Source organism: Apteryx mantelli, chromosome 11 (assembly GCF_036417845.1).
Source record: "Apteryx mantelli isolate bAptMan1 chromosome 11, bAptMan1.hap1, whole genome shotgun sequence".
Lineage (NCBI taxonomy): Eukaryota > Metazoa > Chordata > Aves > Apterygiformes > Apterygidae > Apteryx > Apteryx mantelli.
In genome coordinates this window covers 6400385-6427802 of record NC_089988.1, presented here as the reverse complement: position 1 = coordinate 6427802, position 27418 = coordinate 6400385, and positions in this window count along the sequence as shown.

The window sequence follows — 27418 nt, the reverse complement described above, 5'->3', positions numbered from 1 at the left end:
AGCACCCACGCACCTAGTACTGGCCTAGCAGGCACTGAGCCACCACTGACCTCACAACCACAAACAGCACCCACGCACCTAGCACTGGCCTAGCAGGCACTGAGCCACAAGTGACCTCACAACCACAAACAGCACCCACGCACCTAGCACTGGCCTAGCAGGAACTGAGCCACCACTGACCTCACAATTGAAAACAGCACCCACGCACCTAGAACTGGCCTAGCAGGCACTGAGCCACCACTGACCTCACAACCACAAACAGCACCCACACACCTAGCAGTGGCCTAGCAGGCACTCAGCCACCACTGACCTCACAACCACAAACAGCAGCCACGCACCTAGCACTGGCCTAGCAGGCACTGAGCCACCACTGACCTCACAACCACAAAGAGCACCCACGCACCTAGCACTGGCCTAGCAGGCACTGAGCCACCACTGACCTCACAACCACAAACAGCAGCCACGCACCTAGCACTGGCCTAGCAGGCACTGAGCCACCACTGAGCTCACAAATGAAAACAGCAGCCACGCACCTAGCACTGGCCTAGCAGGCACTGAGCCACCACTGACCTCACAACCACAAACAGCACCCACGCACCTAGCACTGGCCTAGCAGCACTGAGCCACAAGGGACCTCACAACCACAAACAGCAGCCACGCACCTAGCACTGGCCTAGCAGGCACTGAGCCACCACTGACCTCACCACCACCAACAGCACCCACGCACCTAGCACTGGCCTAGCAGGCACTGAGCCACCACTGACCTCACAACCACAAACAGCAGCCACGCACCTAGCACTGGCCTAGCAGGCACTCAGCCACCACTGACCTCACAACCACAAACAGCAGCCATGCACCTAGCACTGGCCTAGCAGGCACTCAGCCACCACTGACCTAACAATTGAAAACAGCAGCCACGCACCTAGCACTGGCCTAGCAGGCACTGAGCCACCACTGACCTCACAACCACAAACAGCACCCATGCACCTAGTACTGGCCTAGCAGGCACTGAGCCACCACTGACCTCACAACCACAAACAGCAGCCACGCACCTAGCACTGGCCTAGCAGGCACTGAGCCACCACTGACCTCACAACCACAAACAGCAGCCACGCACCTAGCACTGGCCTAGCAGGCACTGAGCCAGAAGTGACCTCACAACCACAAACAGCAGCCACGCACCTAGCACTGGCCTAGCAGGCACTGAGCCACCACTGACCTCACAGTTGAAAAAAGCAGCCATGCGCCTAGCAGTGGCCTAGCAGGCACTGATCCACCACTGACCTCACAATTGAAAACAGCAGCCACGCACCTAGCACTGGCCTAGCAGGCACTGAGCCACCACTGACCTCACAACCACAAACAGCAGCCACGCACCTAGCACTGGCCTAGCAGGCACTCAGCCACCACTGACCTCACAACCACAAACAGCAGCCACGCACCTAGCACTGGCCTAGCAGGCACTCAGCCACCACTGACCTCACAACCACAAACAGCAGCCATGCACCTAGCACTGGCCTTGCAGGCACTCAGCCACCACTGACCTAACAATTGAAAACAGCAGCCACGCACCTAGCAGTGGCCTAGCAGGCACTGAGCCACCACTGACCTCACAACCACAAACAGCACCCACGCACCTAGCACTGGCCTAGCAGGCACTGAGCCACTACTGACCTCACAACCACCAACAGCAGCCACGCACCTAGCACTGGCCTAGCAGGCACTGAGCCACCACTGACCTCACAACCACAAACAGCAGCCACGCACCTAGCACTGGCCTAGCAGGCACTGAGCCACAAGGGACACCACAACCACAAACAGCAGCCACGCACCTAGCACTGGCCTAGCAGGCACTGAGCCACAAGTGACCTCACAATTGAAAACAGCAGCCACGCACCTAGCAGTGGCCTAGCAGGCACTGAGCCACCACTGACCTCACAATTGAAAAGAGCAGCCACGCACCTAGCACTGGCCTAGCAGGCACTGAGCCACCACTGACCTCACAATTGAAAACAGCAGCCACGCACCTAGCACTGGCCTAGCAGGCACTGAGCCACAAGTGACCTCACAGCCACAAACAGCAGCCACGCACCTAGCACTGGCCTAGCAGACACTGAGCCACAAGTGACCTCACAACCACAAACAGCACCCACGCACCTAGCACTGGCCTAGCAGGCACTGAGCCACCACTGACCTCACAACCACAAACAGCAGCCACGCACCTAGCACTGGCCTAGCAGGCACTGAGCCACCACTGACCTCACAACCACAAACAGCAGCCACGCACCTAGCACTGGCCTAGCAGGCACTGAGCCACAAGTGACCTCACAATTGTAAACAGCACCCACGCACCTAGCACTGGCCTAGCAGGCACTGAGCCACCACTGACCTCACAACCACAAACAGTACCCATGCACCTAGTACTGGCCTAGCAGGCACTGAGCCACCACTGACCTCACAACCACCAACAGCAGCCACGCACCTAGCACTGGCCTAGCAGGCACTGAGCCACCACTGACCTCACAACCACAAACAGCAGCCACGCACCTAGCACTGGCCTAGCAGGCACTGAGCCACCACTGACCTCACAACCACAAACAGCAGCCACGCACCTAGCACTGGCCTAGCAGGCACTCAGCCACCACTGACCTCACAACCACAAACAGCAGCCATGCACCTAGCACTGGCCTAGCAGGCACTCAGCCACCACTGACCTAACAATTGAAAACAGCAGCCACGCACCTAGCACTGGCCTAGCAGGCACTGAGCCACCACTGACCTCACAGTTGAAAACAGCAGCCATGCGCCTAGCACTGGCCTAGCAGGCACTGAGCCACCACTGACCTCACAACCACAAACAGCAGCCACGCACCTAGCACTGGCCTAGCAAGCACTGAGCCACCACTGACCTCACAATTGAAAACAGCACCCACGCACCTAGCACTGGCCTAGCAGGCACTGAGCCACCACTGACCTCACAACCACAAACAGCAGCCACGCACCTAGCACTGGCCTAGCAGGCACTGAGCCACCACTGACCTCACAACCACAAACAGCAGCCACGCACCTAGCACTGGCCTAGCAGTCACTGAGCCACCACTGACCTCACAACCACAAACAGCACCCACGCACCTAGCACTGGCCTAGCAGGCACTGAGCCACAAGTGACCTCACAACCACAAACAGCACCCACGCACCTAGCACTGGCCTAGCAGGAACTGAGCCACCACTGACCTCACAATTGAAAACAGCACCCACGCACCTAGAACTGGCCTAGCAGGCACTGAGCCACCACTGACCTCACAACCACAAACAGCACCCACACACCTAGCAGTGGCCTAGCAGGCACTCAGCCACCACTGACCTCACAACCACAAACAGCAGCCACGCACCTAGCACTGGCCTAGCAGGCACTGAGCCACCACTGACCTCACAACCACAAAGAGCACCCACGCACCTAGCACTGGCCTAGCAGGCACTGAGCCACCACTGACCTCACAACCACAAACAGCAGCCACGCACCTAGCACTGGCCTAGCAGGCACTGAGCCACCACTGAGCTCACAAATGAAAACAGCAGCCACGCACCTAGCACTGGCCTAGCAGGCACTGAGCCACCACTGACCTCACAACCACAAACAGCACCCACGCACCTAGCACTGGCCTAGCAGCACTGAGCCACAAGGGACCTCACAACCACAAACAGCAGCCACGCACCTAGCACTGGCCTAGCAGGCACTGAGCCACCACTGACCTCACCACCACCAACAGCACCCACGCACCTAGCACTGGCCTAGCAGGCACTGAGCCACCACTGACCTCACAACCACAAACAGCAGCCACGCACCTAGCACTGGCCTAGCAGGCACTCAGCCACCACTGACCTCACAACCACAAACAGCAGCCATGCACCTAGCACTGGCCTAGCAGGCACTCAGCCACCACTGACCTAACAATTGAAAACAGCAGCCACGCACCTAGCACTGGCCTAGCAGGCACTGAGCCACCACTGACCTCACAACCACAAACAGCACCCATGCACCTAGTACTGGCCTAGCAGGCACTGAGCCACCACTGACCTCACAACCACAAACAGCAGCCACGCACCTAGCACTGGCCTAGCAGGCACTGAGCCACCACTGACCTCACAACCACAAACAGCAGCCACGCACCTAGCACTGGCCTAGCAGGCACTGAGCCAGAAGTGACCTCACAACCACAAACAGCAGCCACGCACCTAGCACTGGCCTAGCAGGCACTGAGCCACCACTGACCTCACAGTTGAAAAAAGCAGCCATGCGCCTAGCAGTGGCCTAGCAGGCACTGATCCACCACTGACCTCACAATTGAAAACAGCAGCCACGCACCTAGCACTGGCCTAGCAGGCACTGAGCCACCACTGACCTCACAACCACAAACAGCAGCCACGCACCTAGCACTGGCCTAGCAGGCACTCAGCCACCACTGACCTCACAACCACAAACAGCAGCCACGCACCTAGCACTGGCCTAGCAGGCACTCAGCCACCACTGACCTCACAACCACAAACAGCAGCCATGCACCTAGCACTGGCCTTGCAGGCACTCAGCCACCACTGACCTAACAATTGAAAACAGCAGCCACGCACCTAGCAGTGGCCTAGCAGGCACTGAGCCACCACTGACCTCACAACCACAAACAGCACCCACGCACCTAGCACTGGCCTAGCAGGCACTGAGCCACCACTGACCTCACATTTGAAAACAGCACCCACGCACCTAGCACTGGCCTAGCAGGCACTGAGCCACCACTGACCTCACAACCACAAACAGCAGCCATGCACCTAGCACTGGCCTAGCAGGCACTGAGCCACCACTGACCTCACAATTGAAAACAGCACCCACACACCTAGCACTGGCCTAGCAGGCACTGAGCCACAAGTGACCTCACAATTGAAAACAGCAGCCACGCACCTAGCAGTGGCCTAGCAGGCACTGAGCCACCACTGACCTCACAATTGAAAAGAGCAGCCACGCACCTAGCACTGGCCTAGCAGGCACTGAGCCACCACTGACCTCACAATTGAAAACAGCAGCCACGCACCTAGCACTGGCCTAGCAGGCACTGAGCCACAAGTGACCTCACAGCCACAAACAGCAGCCACGCACCTAGCACTGGCCTAGCAGACACTGAGCCACAAGTGACCTCACAACCACAAACAGCACCCACGCACCTAGCACTGGCCTAGCAGGCACTGAGCCACCACTGACCTCACAACCACAAACAGCAGCCACGCACCTAGCACTGGCCTAGCAGGCACTGAGCCACCACTGACCTCACAACCACAAACAGCAGCCACGCACCTAGCACTGGCCTAGCAGGCACTGAGCCACCACTGACCTCACAGTTGAAAACAGCAGCCTTGCGCCTAGCAGTAGCCTAGCTGGCACTGAGCCACCACTGACCTCACAATTGAAAACAGCACCCACACACCTAGCACTGGCCTAGCAGGCACTGAGCCACCACTGACCTCACAACCACAAACAGCAGCCATGCACCTAGCACTGGCCTAGCAGGCACTCAGCCACCACTGACCTAACAATTGAAAACAGCAGCCACGCACCTAGCACTGGCCTAGCAGGCACTGATCCACCACTGACCTCACAACCACGAACAGCAGCCACGCACCTAGCACTGGCCTGTCAGACACTGAGCCATCACTGACCTCACAACCACAAAGAGCACCCAAGCACCTAGCACTGGCCTAGCAGGCACTGAGCCACCACTGACCACACAACCACAAACAGCAGCCACACACCTAGCACTGGCCTAGCAGGCACTGAGCCACCACTGACCTCACGAACACCAACAGCAGCCACGCACCTAGCACTGGCCTAGCAGGCACTGAGCCACCACTGACTTCACAGTTGAAAACAGCAGCCTTGCGCCTAGCAGTAGCCTAGCTGGCACTGAGCCACCACTGACCTCACAATTGAAAACAGCAGCCACGCACCTAGCACTGGCCTAGCTGGCACTGAGCCACCACTGACCTCACAACCACAAACAGCAGCCACGCACCTAGCACTGGCCTAGCAGGCACTGAGCCACCACTGACCTCACAACCACAAACAGTACCCATGCACCTAGTACTGGCCTAGCAGGCACTGAGCCACCACTGACCTCACAACCACAAACAGCAGCCACGCACCTAGCACTGGCCTAGCAGGCACTGAGCCACAAGTGACCTCACAACCACAAACAGCAGCCACGCACCTAGCACTGGCCTAGCAGGCACTGAGCCACCACTGACCTCACAGTTGAAAACAGCAGCCATGCGCCTAGCAGTGGCCTAGCAGGCACTGAGCCACCACTGACCTCACAACCACAAACAGCAGCCACGCACCTAGCACTGGCCGAACAGGCACTGAGCCACCACTGACCTCACAGTTGAAAACAGCAGCCTTGCGCCTAGCAGTAGCCTAGCTGGCACTGAGCCACCACTGACCTCACAATTGAAAACAGCACCCACACACCTAGCACTGGCCTAGCAGGCACTGAGCCACCACTGACCTCACAACCACAAACAGCAGCCATGCACCTAGCACTGGCCTAGCAGGCACTCAGCCACCACTGACCTAACAATTGAAAACAGCAGCCACGCACCTAGCACTGGCCTAGCAGGCACTGATCCACCACTGACCTCACAACCACGAACAGCAGCCACGCACCTAGCACTGGCCTGTCAGACACTGAGCCATCACTGACCTCACAACCACAAAGAGCAGCCACGCACCTAGCACTGGCCTAGCAGGCACTGAGCCACAAGTGACCTCACGAACACCAACAGCAGCCACGCACCTAGCACTGGCCTAGCAGGCACTGAGCCACCACTGACTTCACAGTTGAAAACAGCAGCCTTGCGCCTAGCAGTAGCCTAGCTGGCACTGAGCCACCACTGACCTCACAATTGAAAACAGCAGCCACGCACCTAGCACTGGCCTAGCTGGCACTGAGCCACCACTGACCTCACAACCACAAACAGCAGCCACGCACCTAGCACTGGCCTAGCAGGCACTGAGCCACCACTGACCTCACAACCACAAACAGTACCCATTCACCTAGTACTGGCCTAGCAGGCACTGAGCCACCACTGACCTCACAACCACAAACAGCAGCCACGCACCTAGCACTGGCCTAGCAGGCACTGAGCCACCACTGACCTCACAACCACAAACAGCAGCCACGCACCTAGCACTGGCCTAGCAGGCACTGAGCCACCACTGACCTCACAACCACAAACAGCAGCCACGCACCTAGCACTGGCCTAGCTGGCACTGAGCCACCACTGACCTCACAACCACAAACAGCAGCCACGCACCTAGCACTGGCCTAGCAGGCACTGAGCCAGAAGTGACCTCACGACCACCAACAGCAGCCACGCACCTAGCACTGGCCTAGCAGGCACTGAGCCACCACTGACCTCACAACCACAAACAGTACCCATTCACCTAGTACTGGCCTAGCAGGCACTGAGCCACCACTGACCTCACAACCACAAACAGCAGCCACGCACCTAGCACTGGCCTAGCAGGCACTGAGCCACAAGTGACCTCACAACCACAAACAGCAGCCACGCACCTAGCACTGGCCTAGCAGGCACTGAGCCACCACTGACCTCACAGTTGAAAACAGCAGCCATGCGCCTAGCACTGGCCTAGCAGGCACTGAGCCACCACTGACCTCACAATTGAAAACAGCAGCCACGCACCTAGCACTGGCCTAGCAGGCACTGAGCCACAAGTGACCTCACAACCACAAACAGCACCCACGCACCTAGCACTGGCCTAGCAGGCACTGAGCCACCACTGACCTCACAACCACAAACAGCAGCCACACACCTAGCACTGGCCTAGCAGGCACTGAGCCACCACTGACCTCACAACCACAAACAGTACCCATGCACCTAGTACTGGCCTAGCAGGCACTGAGCCACCACTGACCTCACAACCACAAACAGCAGCCACGCACCTAGCACTGGCCTAGCAGGCACTGAGCCACCACTGACCTCACAACCACAAACAGCAGCCACGCACCTAGCACTGGCCTAGCAGGCACTGAGCCACCACTGACCTCACAACCACAAACAGCACCCACGCACCTAGCACTGGCCCATCAGGCACTGAGCCACAAGTGACCTCACAACCACAAACAGCACCCACACACCTAGCACTGGCCTAGCAGGCACTGAGCCACCACTGACCTCACAACCACAAACAGCAGCCACGCACCTAGCACTGGCCTAGCAGGCACTGAGCCACCACTGACCTCACAACCACAAACAGCAGCCACGCACCTAGCACTGGCCTAGCAGGCACTGAGCCACCACTGACCTCACAACCACAAACAGCAGCCACGCACCTAGCACTGGCCTAGCAGGCACTGAGCCACCACTGACCTCACCACCACCAACAGCACCCACGCACCTAGCACTGGCCTAGCAGGCACTCAGCCACCACTGACCTCACAACCACAAACAGCAGCCACGCACCTAGCACTGGCCTAGCAGGCACTCAGCCACCACTGACCTCACAACCACAAACAGCAGCCATGCACCTAGCACTGGCCTAGCAGGCACTCAGCCACCACTGACCTAACAATTGAAAACAGCAGCCACGCACCTAGCACTGGCCTAGCAGGCACTGAGCCACCACTGACCTCACAACCACAAACAGCACCCATGCACCTAGTACTGGCCTAGCAGGCACTGAGCCACCACTGACCTCACAACCACAAACAGCAGCCACGCACCTAGCACTGGCCTAGCAGGCACTGAGCCACCACTGACCTCACAACCACAAACAGCACCCACGCACCTAGCACTGGCCTAGCAGGCACTGAGCCACCACTGACCTCACAACCACAAACAGCACCCACGCACCTAGCACTGGCCTAGCAGGCACTGAGCCACAAGTGACCTCACAACCACAAACAGCAGCCACGCACCTAGCACTGGCCTAGCAGGCACTCAGCCACCACTGACCTCACAACCACAAACAGCAGCCATGCACCTAGCACTGGCCTAGCAGGCACTCAGCCACCACTGACCTCACAATTGAAAACAGCAGCCACGCACCTAGCACTGGCCTAGCAGGCACTGAGCCACCACTGACCTCACAACCACAAACAGCAGCCACGCACCTAGCACTGGCCTAGCAGGCACTGAGCCACCACTGACCTCACAACCACAAACAGCACCCACGCACCTAGCACTGGCCCATCAGGCACTGAGCCACCACTGACCTCACAACCACAAACAGCACCCACACACCTAGCACTGGCCTAGCAGGCACTGAGCCACCACTGACCTCACAACCACAAACAGCACCCACGCACCTAGCACTGGCCTAGCAGGCACTGAGCCACCACTGACCTCACAACCACAAACAGCAGCCACGCACCTAGCACTGGCCTAGCAGGCACTGAGCCACCACTGACCTCACCACCACCAACAGCACCCACGCACCTAGCACTGGCCTAGCAGGCACTCAGCCACCACTGACCTCACAACCACAAACAGCAGCCACGCACCTAGCACTGGCCTAGCAGGCACTCAGCCACCACTGACCTCACAACCACAAACAGCACCCACGCACCTAGCACTGGCCTAGCTGGCACTGAGCCACCACTGACCTCACAACCACAAACAGCACCCACGCACCTAGCACTGGCCTAGCAGGCACTGAGCCACCACTGACCTCACAACCACAAACTGAAGCAATGCGTCTAGCAGTGGCCTAGCAGGCACTGAGCCACCACTGACCTCACAACCACAAACAGCAGCCACGCACCTAGCACTGGCCGAACAGGCACTGAGCCACCACTGACCTCACAGTTGAAAACAGCAGCCTTGCGCCTAGCAATAGCCTAGCTGGCACTGAGCCACCACTGACCTCACAATTGAAAACAGCACCCACACACCTAGCACTGGCCTAGCAGGCACTGAGCCACCACTGACCTCACAACCACAAACAGCAGCCATGCACCTAGCACTGGCCTAGCAGGCACTCAGCCACCACTGACCTAACAATTGAAAACAGCAGCCACGCACCTAGCACTGGCCTAGCAGGCACTGATCCACCACTGACCTCACAACCACAAAGAGCAGCCACGCACCTAGCACTGGCCTAGCAGGCACTGATCCACCACTGACTTCACAGTTGAAAACAGCAGCCTTGCGCCTAGCAGTAGCCTAGCTGGCACTGAGCCACCACTGACCTCACAATTGAAAACAGCAGCCACGCACCTAGCACTGGCCTAGCTGGCACTGAGCCACCACTGACCTCACAACCACAAACAGCAGCCACGCACCTAGCACTGGCCTAGCAGGCACTGAGCCACCACTGACCTCACAACCACAAACAGTACCCATTCACCTAGTACTGGCCTAGCAGGCACTGAGCCACCACTGACCTCACAACCACAAACAGCAGCCACGCACCTAGCACTGGCCTAGCAGGCACTGAGCCACCACTGACCTCACAACCACAAACAGCAGCCACGCACCTAGCACTGGCCTAGCTGGCACTGAGCCACCACTGACCTCACAACCACAAACAGCAGCCACGCACCTAGCACTGGCCTAGCAGGCACTGAGCCACCACTGACCTCACAACCACAAACAGTACCCATTCACCTAGTACTGGCCTAGCAGGCACTGAGCCACCACTGACCTCACAACCACAAACAGCAGCCACGCACCTAGCACTGGCCTAGCAGGCACTGAGCCACAAGTGACCTCACAACCACAAACAGCAGCCACGCACCTAGCACTGGCCTAGCAGGCACTGAGCCACCACTGACCTCACAGTTGAAAACAGCAGCCATGCGCCTAGCAGTGGCCTAGCAGGCACTGAGCCACCACTGACCTCACAACTGAAAACAGCAGCCACGCACCTAGCACTGGCCTAGCAGGCACTGAGCCACAAGTGACCTCACAACCACAAACAGCACCCACGCACCTAGCACTGGCCTAGCAGGCACTGAGCCACCACTGACCTCACAACCACAAACAGCAGCCACACACCTAGCACTGGCCTAGCAGGCACTGAGCCACCACTGACCTCACAACCACAAACAGTACCCATGCACCTAGTACTGGCCTAGCAGGCACTGAGCCACCACTGACCTCACAACCACAAACAGCAGCCACGCACCTAGCACTGGCCTAGCAGGCACTGAGCCACCACTGACCTCACAACCACAAACAGCAGCCACGCACCTAGCACTGGCCTAGCAGGCACTGAGCCACCACTGACCTCACAACCACAAACAGCACCCACGCACCTAGCACTGGCCCATCAGGCACTGAGCCACAAGTGACCTCACAACCACAAACAGCACCCAGACACCTAGCACTGGCCTAGCAGGCACTGAGCCACCACTGACCTCACAACCACAAACAGCAGCCACGCACCTAGCACTGGCCTAGCAGGCACTGAGCCACCACTGACCTCACAACCACAAACAGCAGCCACGCACCTAGCACTGGCCTAGCAGGCACTGAGCCACCACTGACCTCACCACCACCAACAGCACCCATGCACCTAGCACTGGCCTAGCAGGCACTCAGCCACCACTGACCTCACAACCACAAACAGCAGCCACGCACCTAGCACTGGCCTAGCAGGCACTCAGCCACCACTGACCTCACAACCACAAACAGCAGCCATGCACCTAGCACTGGCCTAGCAGGCACTCAGCCACCACTGACCTAACAATTGAAAACAGCAGCCACGCACCTAGCACTGGCCTAGCAGGCACTGAGCCACCACTGACCTCACAACCACAAACAGCACCCATGCACCTAGTACTGGCCTAGCAGGCACTGAGCCACCACTGACCTCACAACCACAAACAGCACCCACGCACCTAGCACTGGCCTAGCAGGCACTGAGCCACCACTGACCTCACAACCACAAACAGCACCCACGCACCTAGCACTGGCCTAGCAGGCACTGAGCCACCACTGACCTCACAACCACAAACAGCACCCACGCACCTAGCACTGGCCTAGCAGGCACTGAGCCACAAGTGACCTCACAACCACAAACAGCAGCCACGCACCTAGCACTGGCCTAGCAGGCACTCAGCCACCACTGACCTCACAACCACAAACAGCAGCCATGCACCTAGCACTGGCCTAGCAGGCACTCAGCCACCACTGACCTCACAATTGAAAACAGCAGCCACGCACCTAGCACTGGCCTAGCAGGCACTGAGCCACCACTGACCTCACAACCACAAACAGCACCCACGCACCTAGCACTGGCCTAGCAGGCACTCAGCCACCACTGACCTCACAACCACAAACAGCAGCCACGCACCTAGCACTGGCCTAGCAGGCACTCAGCCACCACTGACCTCACAACCACAAACAGCAGCCATGCACCTAGCACTGGCCTTGCAGGCACTCAGCCACCACTGACCTAACAATTGAAAACAGCAGCCACGCACCTAGCAGTGGCCTAGCAGGCACTCAGCCACCACTGACCTCACAACCACAAACAGCACCCACGCACCTAGCACTGGCCTAGCAGGCACTGAGCCACCACTGACCTCACATTTGAAAACAGCACCCACGCACCTAGCACTGGCCTAGCAGGCACTGAGCCACCACTGACCTCACAACCACAAACAGCAGCCATGCACCTAGCACTGGCCTAGCAGGCACTGAGCCACCACTGACCTCACAATTGAAAACAGCACCCACACACCTAGCACTGGCCTAGCAGGCACTGAGCCACCACTGACCTCACAACCACAAACAGCAGCCACGCACCTAGCACTGGCCTAGCAGGCACTGAGCCACCACTGACCTCACAATTGAAAAGAGCAGCCACGCACCTAGCACTGGCCTAGCAGGCACTGAGCCACCACTGACCTCACAATTGAAAACAGCAGCCACGCACCTAGCACTGGCCTAGCAGGCACTGAGCCACAAGTGACCTCACAGCCACAAACAGCAGCCACGCACCTAGCACTGGCCTAGCAGGCACTGAGCCACCACTGACCTCACAACCACAAACAGCAGCCACGCACCTAGCACTGGCCTAGCAGGCACTGAGCCACCACTGACCTCACAACCACAAACTGAAGCAATGCGTCTAGCAGTGGCCTAGCAGGCACTGAGCCACCACTGACCTCACAACCACAAACAGCAGCCATGCACCTAGCACTGGCCTAGCAGGCACTCAGCCACCACTGACCTAACAATTGAAAACAGCAGCCACGCACCTAGCACTGGCCTAGCAGGCACTGATCCACCACTGACCTCACAACCACGAACAGCAGCCACGCACCTAGCACTGGCCTGTCAGACACTGAGCCATCACTGACCTCACAACCACAAAGAGCAGCCACGCACCTAGCACTGGCCTAGCAGGCACTGAGCCACAAGTGACCTCACGAACACCAACAGCAGCCACGCACCTAGCACTGGCCTAGCAGGCACTGATCCACCACTGACTTCACAGTTGAAAACAGCAGCCTTGCGCCTAGCAGTAGCCTAGCTGGCACTGAGCCACCACTGACCTCACAATTGAAAACAGCAGCCACGCACCTAGCACTGGCCTAGCTGGCACTGAGCCACCACTGACCTCACAACCACAAACAGCAGCCACGCACCTAGCACTGGCCTAGCAGGCACTGAGCCACCACTGACCTCACAACCACAAACAGTACCCATGCACCTAGTACTGGCCTAGCAGGCACTGAGCCACCACTGACCTCACAACCACAAACAGCAGCCACGCACCTAGCACTGGCCTAGCAGGCACTGAGCCACCACTGACCTCACAACCACAAACAGCAGCCACGCACCTAGCACTGGCCTAGCAGGCACTCAGCCACCACTGACCTCACAACCACAAACAGTACCCATGCACCTAGTACTGGCCTAGCAGGCACTGAGCCACCACTGACCTCACAACCACAAACAACAGCCACACACCTAGCAGTGGCCTAGCAGGCACTGAGCCACCACTGACCTCACAATTGAAAACAGCAGCCACGCACCTAGCACTGGCCTAGCAGGCACTGAGCCACCACTGACCTCACAACCACAAACAGCACCCACGCACCTAGCACTGGCCTAGCAGGCACTGAGCCACCACTGACCTCACAACCACAAACAGCAGCCACGCACCTAGCACTGGCCTAGCAGGCACTGAGCCACAAGTGACCTCACAACCACAAACAGCAGCCACACACCTAGCACTGGCCTAGCAGGCACTGAGCCACCACTGACCTCACAACCACAAACAGTACCCATGCACCTAGTACTGGCCTAGCAGGCACTCAGCCACCACTGACCTCACAACCACAAACAACAGCCACGCACCTAGCACTGGCCTAGCAGGCACTGAGCCACCACTGACCTCACAACCACAAACAGCAGCCACGCACCTAGCACTGGCCTAGCAGGCACTCAGCCACCACTGACCTCACAATTGAAAACAGCACCCACGCACCTAGCACTGGCCTAGCAGGCACTGAGCCACCACTGACCTCACAATTGAAAAGAGCAGCCACGCACCTAGCACTGGCCTAGCAGGCACTGAGCCACCACTGACCTCACAACTGAAAACAGCAGCCACGCACCTAGCACTGGCCTAGCAGGCACTGAGCCACAAGTGACCTCACAGCCACAAACAGCAGCCACGCACCTAGCACTGGCCTAGCAGGCACTGAGCCACCACTGACCTCACAACCACAAACAGCACCCACGCACCTAGCACTGGCCTAGCAGGCACTGAGCCACCACTGACCTCACAACCACAAACTGAAGCAATGCGTCTAGCAGTGGCCTAGCAGGCACTGAGCCACCACTGACCTCACAACCACAAACAGCAGCCACGCACCTAGCACTGGCCTAGCAGACACTGAGCCACAAGTGACCTCACGAACACCAACAGCAGCCACGCACCTAGCACTGGCCGAACAGGCACTGAGCCACCACTGACCTCACAGTTGAAAACAGCAGCCTTGCGCCTAGCAGTAGCCTAGCTGGCACTGAGCCACCACTGACCTCACAATTGAAAACAGCACCCACACACCTAGCACTGGCCTAGCTGGCACTGAGCCACCACTGACCTCACAACCACAAACAGCAGCCACGCACCTAGCACTGGCCTGTCAGACACTGAGCCATCACTGACCTCACAACCACAAAGAGCACCCAAGCACCTAGCACTGGCCTAGCAGGCACTGAGCCACCACTGACCTCACAACCACAAACAGCAGCCACGCACCTAGCACTGGCCTAGCAGGCACTGAGCCACAAGTGACCTCACGAACACCAACAGCAGCCATGCACCTAGCACTGGCCTAGCAGGCACTGAGCCACCACTGACTTCACAGTTGAAAACAGCAGCCTTGCGCCTAGCAGTAGCCTAGCAGGCACTGAGCCACCACTGACCTCACAATTGAAAACAGCACCCACACACCTAGCACTGGCCTAGCAGGCACTGAGCCACCACTGACCTCACAACCACAAACAGCAGCCACGCACCTAGTACTGGCCTAGCAGGCACTGAGCCACCACTGACCTCACAACCACAAACAGCAGCCACGCACCTAGCACTGGCCTAGCAGACACTGAGCCACAAGTGACCTCACAACCACAAACAGCAGCCACGCACCTAGCACTGGCCTAGCAGGCACTGAGCCACCACTGACCTCACAGTTGAAAACAGCAGCCATGCGCCTAGCAGTGGCCTAGCAGGCACTGAGCCACCACTGACCTCACAATTGAAAACAGCAGCCACGCACCTAGCACTGGCCTAGCAGGCACTGAGCCACCACTGACCTCACAACCACAAACAGCAGCCATGCACCTAGCACTGGCCTAGCAGGCACTGAGCCACCACTGACCTCACAACCACAAACAGCAGCCATGCACCTAGCACTGGCCTGGCAGGCACTGAGCCACAAGTGACCTCACAACCACAAACAGCAGCCACGCACCTAGCACTGGCCTAGCAGGCACTGAGCCACCACTGACCTCACAACCACAAACAGCAGCCACGCACCTAGCACTGGCCTAGCAGGCACTGAGCCACAAGTGACCTAACAACCACAAACAGCAGCCACGCACCTAGGACTGGCCTAGCAGGCAGTGAACCACAAGTGACCTCACGAACACCAACAGCAGCCACGCACCTAGCACTGGCCTAGCAGGCACTGAGCCACCACTGACCTCACAACCACAAACAGCAGCCATGCGCCTAGCAGTGGCCTAGCAGGGACTCAGCAACCACTGACCTCACAACCACCAACAGCACCCACGCACCTAGCACTGGCCTAGCAGGCACTGAGCCACAAGGGACACCACAAATGAAAACAGCAGCCACGCACCTAGCACTGGCCTAGCAGGCACTGAGCCACAGGGGACACCACAACCACAAACAGCACCCACGCACCTAGCAGTGGCCTAGCAGGCACTGAGCCACCACTGACCTCACAATTGAAAACAGCAGCCACGCACCTAGCACTGGCCTAGCAGGCACTGAGCCACCACTGACCTCACAGTTGAAAACAGCAGCCATGCGCCTAGCAGTAGCCTAGCTGGCACTGAGCCACCACTGACCTCACAATTGAAAACAGCACCCACACACCTAGCACTGGCCTAGCTGGCACTGAGCCACCACTGACCTCACAACCACAAACAGCAGCCACGCACCTAGCACTGGCCTAGCAGGCACTGAGCCACCACTGACCTCACAACCACAAACAGCAGCCACGCACCTAGCACTGGCCTAGCAGGCACTGAGCCACCACTGACCTCACAACCACAAACAGCACCCACGCACCTAGCACTGGCCTAGCAGGCACTGAGCCACCACTGACCTCACAACCACAAACAGCAGCCACGCACCTAGCACTGGCCTAGCAGGCTCTGAGCCACCACTGACCTCACAACCACAAACAGCAGCCACGCACCTAGCACTGGCCTAGCAGGCACTGAGCCACCACTGACCTCACAGTTGAAAACAGCAGCCATGCGCCTAGCACTGGCCTAGCTGGCACTGAGCCACCACTGACCTCACAACCACAAACAGCACCCACGCACCTAGCACTGGCCTAGCAGGCACTGAGCCACCACTGACCTCACAACCACAAACAGCAGCCACGCACCTAGCACTGGCCTAGCAGGCACTGAGCCACCACTGACCTCACAACCACAAACAGCAGCCACGCACCTAGCACTGGCCTAGCAGGCACTGAGCCACCACTGACCTCACAGTTGAAAACAGCAGCCATGCGCCTAGCAGTGGCCTAGCAGGCACTGAGCCACCACTGACCTCACAATTGAAAACAGCAACCACGCACCTAGCACTGGCCTAGCAGGCACTGAGCCACCACTGACCTCACAACCACAAACAGCAGCCATGCACCTAGCACTGGCCTGGCTGGCACTGAGCCACAAGTGACCTCACAACCACAAACAGCAGCCACGCACCTAGCACTGGCCTAGCAGGCACTGAGCCACCACTGACCTCACAACCACAAACAGCACCCACGCACCTAGCACTGGCCTAGCAGGCACTGAGCCACCACTGACCTCACAATTGAAAACAGCAGCCACGCGCCTAGCACTGGCCTAGCAGGCACTGAGCCACCACTGACCTCACAACCACCAACAGCAGCCACGCACCTAGCACTGGCCTAGCAGGCACTGAGCCACAAGTGACCTCACAACCACAAACAGCACCCACACACCTAGCACTGGCCTAGCAGGCACTGAGCCACCACTGACCTCACAACCACAAACAGCAGCCACGCACCTAGCACTGGCCTAGCAGGCACTGAGCCACCACTGACCTCACAACCACAAACAGCACCCACGCACCTAGCACTGGCCTAGCAGGCACTGAGCCACCACTGACCTCACAACCACAAACAGCAGCCACGCACCTAGCACTGGCCTAGCAGGCACTGAGCCACAAGTGACCTCACAACCACAAACAGCAGCCACACACCTAGCACTGGCCTAGCAGGCACTGAGCCACCACTGACCTCACAACCACAAACAGCACCCACGCACCTAGCACTGGCCTAGCAGGCACTGAGCCACCACTGACCTCACAACCACAAACAGCAGCCACGCACCTAGCACTGGCCTAGCAGGCACTGAGCCACAAGTGACCTCACAACCACAAACAGCAGCCACACACCTAGCACTGGCCTAGCAGGCACTGAGCCACCACTGACCTCACAGCCACAAACTGCAGCCACGCAGCTAGCACTGGCCTAGCAGGCACTGAGACACCACTGACCTCACATTTGAAAACAGCACCCACGCACCTAGCACTGGCCTAGCAGGCACTGAGCCACCACTGACCTCACAACCACAAACAGCAGCCACGCACCTAGCACTGGCCGAACAGGCACTGAGCCACCACTGACCTCACAACCACAAACAGCAGCCACGCACCTAGCACTGGCCTAGCAGGCACTGAGCCACCACTGACCTCACAACCACAAACAGCACCCACGCACCTAGCACTGGCCTAGCAGGCACTGAGCCACCACTGACCTCACAGTTGAAAACAGCAGCCATGCGCCTAGCAGTGGCCTAGCAGGCACTGAGCCACCACTGACCTCACAACTGAAAACAGCAGCCACGCACCTAGCACTGGCCTAGCAGGCACTGAGCCACCACTGACCTCACAATTGAAAACAGCAGCCACGCACCTAGCACTGGCCTAGCAGGCACTGAGCCACCACTGACCTCACAACCACAAACAGCACCCACGCACCTAGCACTGGCCTGGCAGGCACTGAGCCACAAGTGACCTCACAACCACAAACAGCAGCCACGCACCTAGCACTGGCCTAGCAGGCACTGAGCCACCACTGACCTCACAACCACAAACAGCAGCCACGCACCTAGCACTGGCCTAGCAGGCACTGAGCCACCACTGACCTCACAATTGAAAACAGCAGCCACGCACCTAGCACTGGCCTAGCAGGCAGTGAGCCACAAGTGACCTCACGAACACCAACAGCAGCCACGCACCTAGCACTGGCCTAGCAGGCACTCAGCCACCACTGACCTCACAACCACAAACAGCAGCCATGCGCCTAGCAGTGGCCTAGCAGGCACTCAGCCACCACTGACCTCACAATTGAAAACAGCAGCCACGCACCTAGCACTGGCCTAGCAGGCACTGAGCCACAAGTGAGCTCACAACCACAAACAGCAGCCACGCAGCTAGCACTGGCCTAGCAGGCACTGAGCCACCACTGACCTCACAACCACAAACAGCACCCACGCACCTAGCACTGGCCTAGCAGGCACTGAGCCACCACTGACCTCACAACCACAAACAGCAGCCACGCACCTAGCACTGGCCTAGCAGGCACTGAGCCACCACTGACCTCACAACCACAAACAGCAGCCACGCACCTAGCACTGGCCTAGCAGGCACTGAGCCACAAGGGACCTCGCAACCACAAACAGCAGCCACACACCTAGCACTGGCCTAGCAGGCACTGAGCCACCACTGACCTCACAACCACAAACAGCACCCACGCACCTAGCACTGGCCTAGCAGGCACTGAGCCACCACTGACCTCACAATTGAAAACAGCAGCCACGCACCTAGCACTGGCCTAGCAGGCACTGAGCCACCACTGACCTCACAGTTGAAAACAGCAGCCATGCGCCTAGCAGTAGCCTAGCAGGCACTGAGCCACCACTGACCTCACAATTGAAAACAGCACCCACACACCTAGCACTGGCCTAGCTGGCACTGAGCCACCACTGACCTCACAACCACAAACAGCAGCCATGCGCCTAGCAGTGGCCTAGAAGGCACTGAGCCACCACTGACCTCACAACCACAAACAGCAGCCACGCACCTAGCACTGGCCTAGCAGGCACTGAGCCACCACTGACCTCACAACCACAAACAGCACCCACGCACCTAGCACTGGCCTAGCAGGCACTGAGCCACCACTGACCTCACGAACACCAACAGCAGCCACGCACCTAGCACTGGCCTAGCAGGCACTGAGCCACCACTGACCTCACAGTTGAAAACAGCAGCCATGCGCCTAGCACTGGCCTAGCTGGCACTGAGCCACCACTGACCTCACAACCACAAACAGCAGCCACGCACCTAGCACTGGCCTAGCAGGCACTGAGCCACCACTGACCTCACAATTGAAAACAGCAGCCACGCACCTAGCACTGGCCTAGCAGGCACTGAGCCACCACTGACCTCACAACCACAAACAGCAGCCACGCACCTAGCACTGGCCTAGCAGGCTCTGAGCCACCACTGACCTCACAACCACAAACAGCAGCCACGCACCTAGCACTGGCCTAGCAGGCACTGAGCCACCACTGACCTCACAGTTGAAAACAGCAGCCATGCGCCTAGCACTGGCCTAGCTGGCACTGAGCCACCACTGACCTCACAACCACAAACAGCACCCACGCACCTAGCACTGGCCTAGCAGGCACTGAGCCACCACTGACCTCACAACCACAAACAGCAGCCACGCACCTAGCACTGGCCTAGCAGGCACTGAGCCACCACTGACCTCACAACCACAAACAGCAGCCACGCACCTAGCACTGGCCTAGCAGGCACTGAGCCACCACTGACGTCACAATTGAAAACAGCAGCCATGCGCCTAGCAGTGGCCTAGCAGGCACTGAGCCACCACTGACCTCACAATTGAAAACAGCAACCACGCACCTAGCACTGGCCTAGCAGGCACTGAGCCACCACTGACCTCACAACCACAAACAGCAGCCATGCACCTAGCACTGGCCTGGCTGGCACTGAGCCACAAGTGACCTCAAAACCACAAACAGCAGCCACGCACCTAGCACTGGCCTAGCAGGCACTGAGCCACCACTGACCTCACAACCACAAACAGCACCCACGCACCTAGCACTGGCCTAGCAGGCACTGAGCCACCACTGACCTCACAATTGAAAACAGCAGCCACGCGCCTAGCACTGGCCTAGCAGGCACTGAGCCACCACTGACCTCACAACCACCAACAGCAGCCACGCACCTAGCACTGGCCTAGCAGGCACTGAGCCACAAGTGACCTCACAACCACAAACAGCACCCACACACCTAGCACTGGCCTAGCAGGCACTGAGCCACCACTGACCTCACAACCACAAACAGCAGCCACGCACCTAGCACTGGCCTAGCAGGCACTGAGCCACCACTGACCTCACAACCACAAACAGCACCCACGCACCTAGCACTGGCCTAGCAGGCACTGAGCCACCACTGACCTCACAACCACAAACAGCAGCCACGCACCTAGCACTGGCCTAGCAGGCACTGAGCCACAAGTGACCTCACAACCACAAACAGCAGCCACACACCTAGCACTGGCCTAGCAGGCACTGAGCCACCACTGACCTCACAACCACAAACAGCACCCACGCACCTAGCACTGGCCTAGCAGGCACTGAGCCACCACTGACCTCACAACCACAAACAGCAGCCACGCACCTAGCACTGGCCTAGCAGGCACTGAGCCACAAGTGACCTCACAACCACAAACAGCAGCCACACACCTAGCACTGGCCTAGCAGGCACTGAGCCACCACTGACCTCACAGCCACAAACTGCAGCCACGCAGCTAGCACTGGCCTAGCAGGCACTGAGACACCACTGACCTCACATTTGAAAACAGCACCCACGCACCTAGCACTGGCCTAGCAGGCACTGAGCCACCACTGACCTCACAACCACAAACAGCAGCCACGCACCTAGCACTGGCCGAACAGGCACTGAGCCACCACTGACCTCACAACCACAAACAGCAGCCACGCACCTAGCACTGGCCTAGCAGGCACTGAGCCACCACTGACCTCACAACCACAAACAGCAGCCACGCACCTAGCACTGGCCTAGCAGGCACTGAGCCACCACTGACCTCACAGTTGAAAACAGCAGCCATGCGCCTAGCAGTGGCCTAGCAGGCACTGAGCCACCACTGACCTCACAACTGAAAACAGCAGCCACGCACCTAGCACTGGCCTAGCAGGCACTGAGCCACCACTGACCTCACAATTGAAAACAGCAGCCACGCACCTAGCACTGGCCTAGCAGGCACTGAGCCACCACTGACCTCACAACCACAAACAGCACCCACGCACCTAGCACTGGCCTGGCAGGCACTGAGCCACAAGTGACCTCACAACCACAAACAGCAGCCACGCACCTAGCACTGGCCTAGCAGGCACTGAGCCACCACTGACCTCACAACCACAAACAGCAGCCACGCACCTAGCACTGGCCTAGCAGGCACTGAGCCACCACTGACCTCACAATTGAAAACAGCAGCCACGCACCTAGCACTGGCCTAGCAGGCACTGAGCCACAAGTGACCTCACGAACACCAACAGCAGCCACGCACCTAGCACTGGCCTAGCAGGCACTCAGCCACCACTGACCTCACAACCACAAACAGCAGCCATGCGCCTAGCAGTGGCCTAGCAGGCACTCAGCCACCACTGACCTCACAATTGAAAACAGCAGCCACGCACCTAGCACTGGCCTAGCAGGCACTGAGCCACAAGTGAGCTCACAACCACAAACAGCAGCCACGCAGCTAGCACTGGCCTAGCAGGCACTGAGCCACCACTGACCTCACAACCACAAACAGCACCCACGCACCTAGCACTGGCCTAGCAGGCACTGAGCCACCACTGACCTCACAACCACAAACAGCAGCCACGCACCTAGCACTGGCCTAGCAGGCACTGAGCCACCACTGACCTCACAACCACAAACAGCAGCCACGCACCTAGCACTGGCCTAGCAGGCACTGAGCCACAAGGGACCTCGCAACCACAAACAGCAGCCACACACCTAGCACTGGCCTAGCAGGCACTGAGCCACCACTGACCTCACAACCACAAACAGCAGCCACGCACCTAGCACTGGCCTAGCAGGCACTGAGCCACAAGGGACACCACAAATGAAAACAGCAGCCACGCACCTAGCACTGGCCTAGCAGGCACTGAGCCACAAGGGACACCACAACCACAAACAGCAGCCACGCACCTAGCACTGGCCTAGCAGGCACTGAGCCACCACTGACCTCACAACCACAAACAGCACCCACGCACCTAGCACTGGCCTAGCAGGCACTGAGCCACCACTGACCTCACAATTGAAAACAGCAGCCACGCACCTAGCACTGGCCTAGCAGGCACTGAGCCACCACTGACCTCACAGTTGAAAACAGCAGCCATGCGCCTAGCAGTAGCCTAGCAGGCACTGAGCCACCACTGACCTCACAATTGAAAACAGCACCCACACACCTAGCACTGGCCTAGCTGGCACTGAGCCACCACTGACCTCACAACCACAAACAGCAGCCATGCGCCTAGCAGTGGCCTAGAAGGCACTGAGCCACCACTGACCTCACAACCACAAACAGCAGCCACGCACCTAGCACTGGCCTAGCAGGCACTGAGCCACCACTGACCTCACAACCACAAACAGCACCCACGCACCTAGCACTGGCCTAGCAGGCACTGAGCCACCACTGACCTCACGAACACCAACAGCAGCCACGCACCTAGCACTGGCCTAGCAGGCACTGAGCCACCACTGACCTCACAGTTGAAAACAGCAGCCATGCGCCTAGCACTGGCCTAGCTGGCACTGAGCCACCACTGACCTCACAACCACAAACAGCAGCCACGCACCTAGCACTGGCCTAGCAGGCACTGAGCCACCACTGACCTCACAATTGAAAACAGCAGCCACGCACCTAGCACTGGCCTAGCAGGCACTGAGCCACCACTGACCTCACGAACACCAACAGCAGCCACGCACCTAGCACTGGCCTAGCAGGCACTCAGCCACCACTGACCTCACAACCACAAACAGCAGCCATGCGCCTAGCAGTGGCCTAGCAGGCACTCAGCCACCACTGACCTCACAATTGAAAACAGCAGCCACGCACCTAGCACTGGCCTAGCAGGCACTGAGCCACAAGTGACCTCACAACCACAAACAGCAGCCACGCACCTAGCACTGGCCTAGCAGGCACTGAGCCACCACTGACCTCACAACCACAAACAGCAGCCACGCACCTAGCACTGGCCTAGCAGGCACTGAGCCACCACTGACCTCACAACCACAAACAGCAGCCACGCACCTAGCACTGGCCTAGCAGGCACTGAGCCACCACTGACCTCACAACCACAAACAGCAGCCACGCACCTAGCACTGGCCTAGCAGGCACTGAGCCACAAGTGACCTCACAACCACAAACAGCAGCCACGCACCTAGCACTGGCCTAGCAGGCACTGAGCCACCACTGACCTCACAACCACAAACAGAACCCACGCACCTAGCACTGGCCTAGCAGGCACTGAGCCACAAGGGACACCACAAATGAAAACAGCAGCCACGCACCTAGCACTGGCCTAGCAGGCACTGAGCCACAAGGGACACCACAACCACAAACAGCACCCACGCACCTAGCACTGGCCTAGCAGGCACTGAGCCACCACTGACCTCACAATTGAAAACAGCAGCCACGCACCTAGCACTGGCCTAGCAGGCACTGAGCCACCACTGACCTCACAGTTGAAAACAGCAGCCATGCGCCTAGCAGTAGCCTAGCAGGCACTGAGCCACCACTGACCTCACAATTGAAAACAGCACCCACACACCTAGCACTGGCCTAGCAGGCACTGAGCCACCACTGACCTCACAACCACAAACAGCAGCCACGCACCTAGCACTGGCCTAGCAGGCACTGAGCCACCACTGACCTCACAACCACAAACAGCACCCACGCACCTAGCACTGGCCTAGCAGGCACTGAGCCACCACTGACCTCACGAACACCAAGAGCAGCCACGCACCTAGCACTGGCCTAGCAGGCACTGAGCCACCACTGACCTCACAGTTGAAAACAGCAGCCATGCGCCTAGCACTAGCCTAGCTGGCACTGAGCCACCACTGACCTCACAACCACAAACAGCACCCACGCACCTAGCACTGGCCTAGCAGGCACTGAGCCACCACTGACCTCACAACCACAAACAGCAGCCACGCACCTAGCACTGGCCTAGCAGGCACTGAGCCACCACTGACCTCACAACCACAAACAGCAGCCACGCACCTAGCACTGGCCTAGCAGGCACTGAGCCACCACTGACCTCACAACCACAAACAGCACCCACGCACCTAGCACTGGCCTAGCAGGCACTGAGCCACAAGGGACACCACAAATGAAAACAGCAGCCACGCACCTAGCACTGGCCTAGCAGGCACTGAGCCACAAGGGACACCACAACCACAAACAGCAGCCACGCACCTAGCACTGGCCTAGCAGGCACTGAGCCACCACTGACCTCACAATTGAAAACAGCAGCCACGCACCTAGCACTGGCCTAGCAGGCACTGAGCCACCACTGACCTCACAACCACAAACAGCAGGCACGCACCTAGCACTGGCCTAGCAGGCACTGAGCCACCACTGACCTCACAACCACAAACAGCACCCACGCACCTAGCACTGGCCTAGCAGGCACTGAGCCACAAGTGACCTCACAACCACCAACAGCAGCCACGCACCTAGCACTGGCCTAGCAGGCACTGAGCCACAAGTGAACTCACAACCACAAACAGCAGCCACGCACCTAGCACTGGCCTAGCAGGCACTGAGCCACCACTGACCTCACAACCACAAACAGCACCCACGCACCTAGCACTGGCCTAGCAGGCACTGAGCCACAAGTGAACTCACAACCACAAACAGCAGGCACGCACCTAGCACTGGCCTAGCAGGCACTGAGCCACCACTGACCTCACAGTTGAAAACAGCAGCCATGCGCCTAGCACTGGCCTAGCAGGCACTGAGCCACCACTGACCTCACAACCACAAACAGCAGCCACGCACCTAGCACTGGCCTAGCAGGCACTGAGCCACCACTGACCTCACAATTGAAAACAGCACCCACGCACCTAGCACTGGCCTAGCAGGCACTGAGCCACAAGTGACCTCACGAACACCAACAGCAGCTACGCACCTAGCACTGGCCTAGCAGGCACTCAGCCACCACTGACCTCACAACCACAAACAGCACCCACGCACCTAGCACTGGCCTAGCAGGCACTGAGCCACAAGTGACCTCACAACCACAAACAGCACCCACGCACCTAGCACTGGCCTAGCAGGCACTGAGCCACCACTGACCTCACAACCACAAACAGCACCCACGCACCTAGCACTGGCCTAGCAGGCACTGAGCCACCACTGACCTCACAACCACAAACAGCAGCCACGCACCTAGCACTGGCCTAGCAGGCACTGAGCCACAAGTGACCTCACAACCACAAACAGCAGCCACGCACCTAGCACTGACCTAGCAGGCACTGAGCCACCACTGACCTCACAATTGAAAACAGCACCCACGCACCTAGCACTGGCCTAGCAGGCACTGAGCCACCACTGACCTCACAACCACAAACAGCACCCATGCACCTAGTACTGGCCTAGCAGGCACTGAGTCACCACTGACCTCACAACCACAAACAGCAGCCATGCGCCTAGCAGTAGCCTAGCTGGCACTGAGCCACCACTGACCTCACAATTGAAAACAGCACCCACACACCTAGCACTGGCCTAGCTGGCACTGAGCCACCACTGACCTCACAACCACAAACAGCACCCACGCACCTAGCACTGGCCTAGCAGGCACTGAGCCACCACTGACCTCACAACCACAAACAGCACCCACGCACCTAGCACTGGCCTAGCAGGCACTGAGCCACCACTGACCTCACAACCACAAACAGCAGCCACGCACCTAGCACTGGCCTAGCAGGCACTGAGCCACCACTGACCTCACAACCACAAACAGCAGCCACGCACCTAGCACTGGCCTAGCAGGCACTGAGCCACAAGTGACCTCACAACCACAAACAGCAGCCACACAACTAGCACTGGCCTAGCAGGCACTGAGCCACCACTGACCTCACAACCACAAACAGAACCCACGCACCTAGCACTGGCCTAGCAGGCACTGAGCCACAAGGGACACCACAAATGAAAACAGCAGCCACGCACCTAGCACTGGCCTAGCAGGCACTGAGCCACAAGGGACACCACAACCACAAACAGCACCCACGCACCTAGCACTGGCCTAGCAGGCACTGAGCCACCACTGACCTCACAATTGAAAACAGCAGCCACGCACCTAGCACTGGCCTAGCAGGCACTGAGCCACCACTGACCTCACAGTTGAAAACAGCAGCCATGCGCCTAGCAGTAGCCTAGCAGGCACTGAGCCACCACTGACCTCACAATTGAAAACAGCACCCACACACCTAGCACTGGCCTAGCAGGCACTGAGCCACCACTGACCTCAC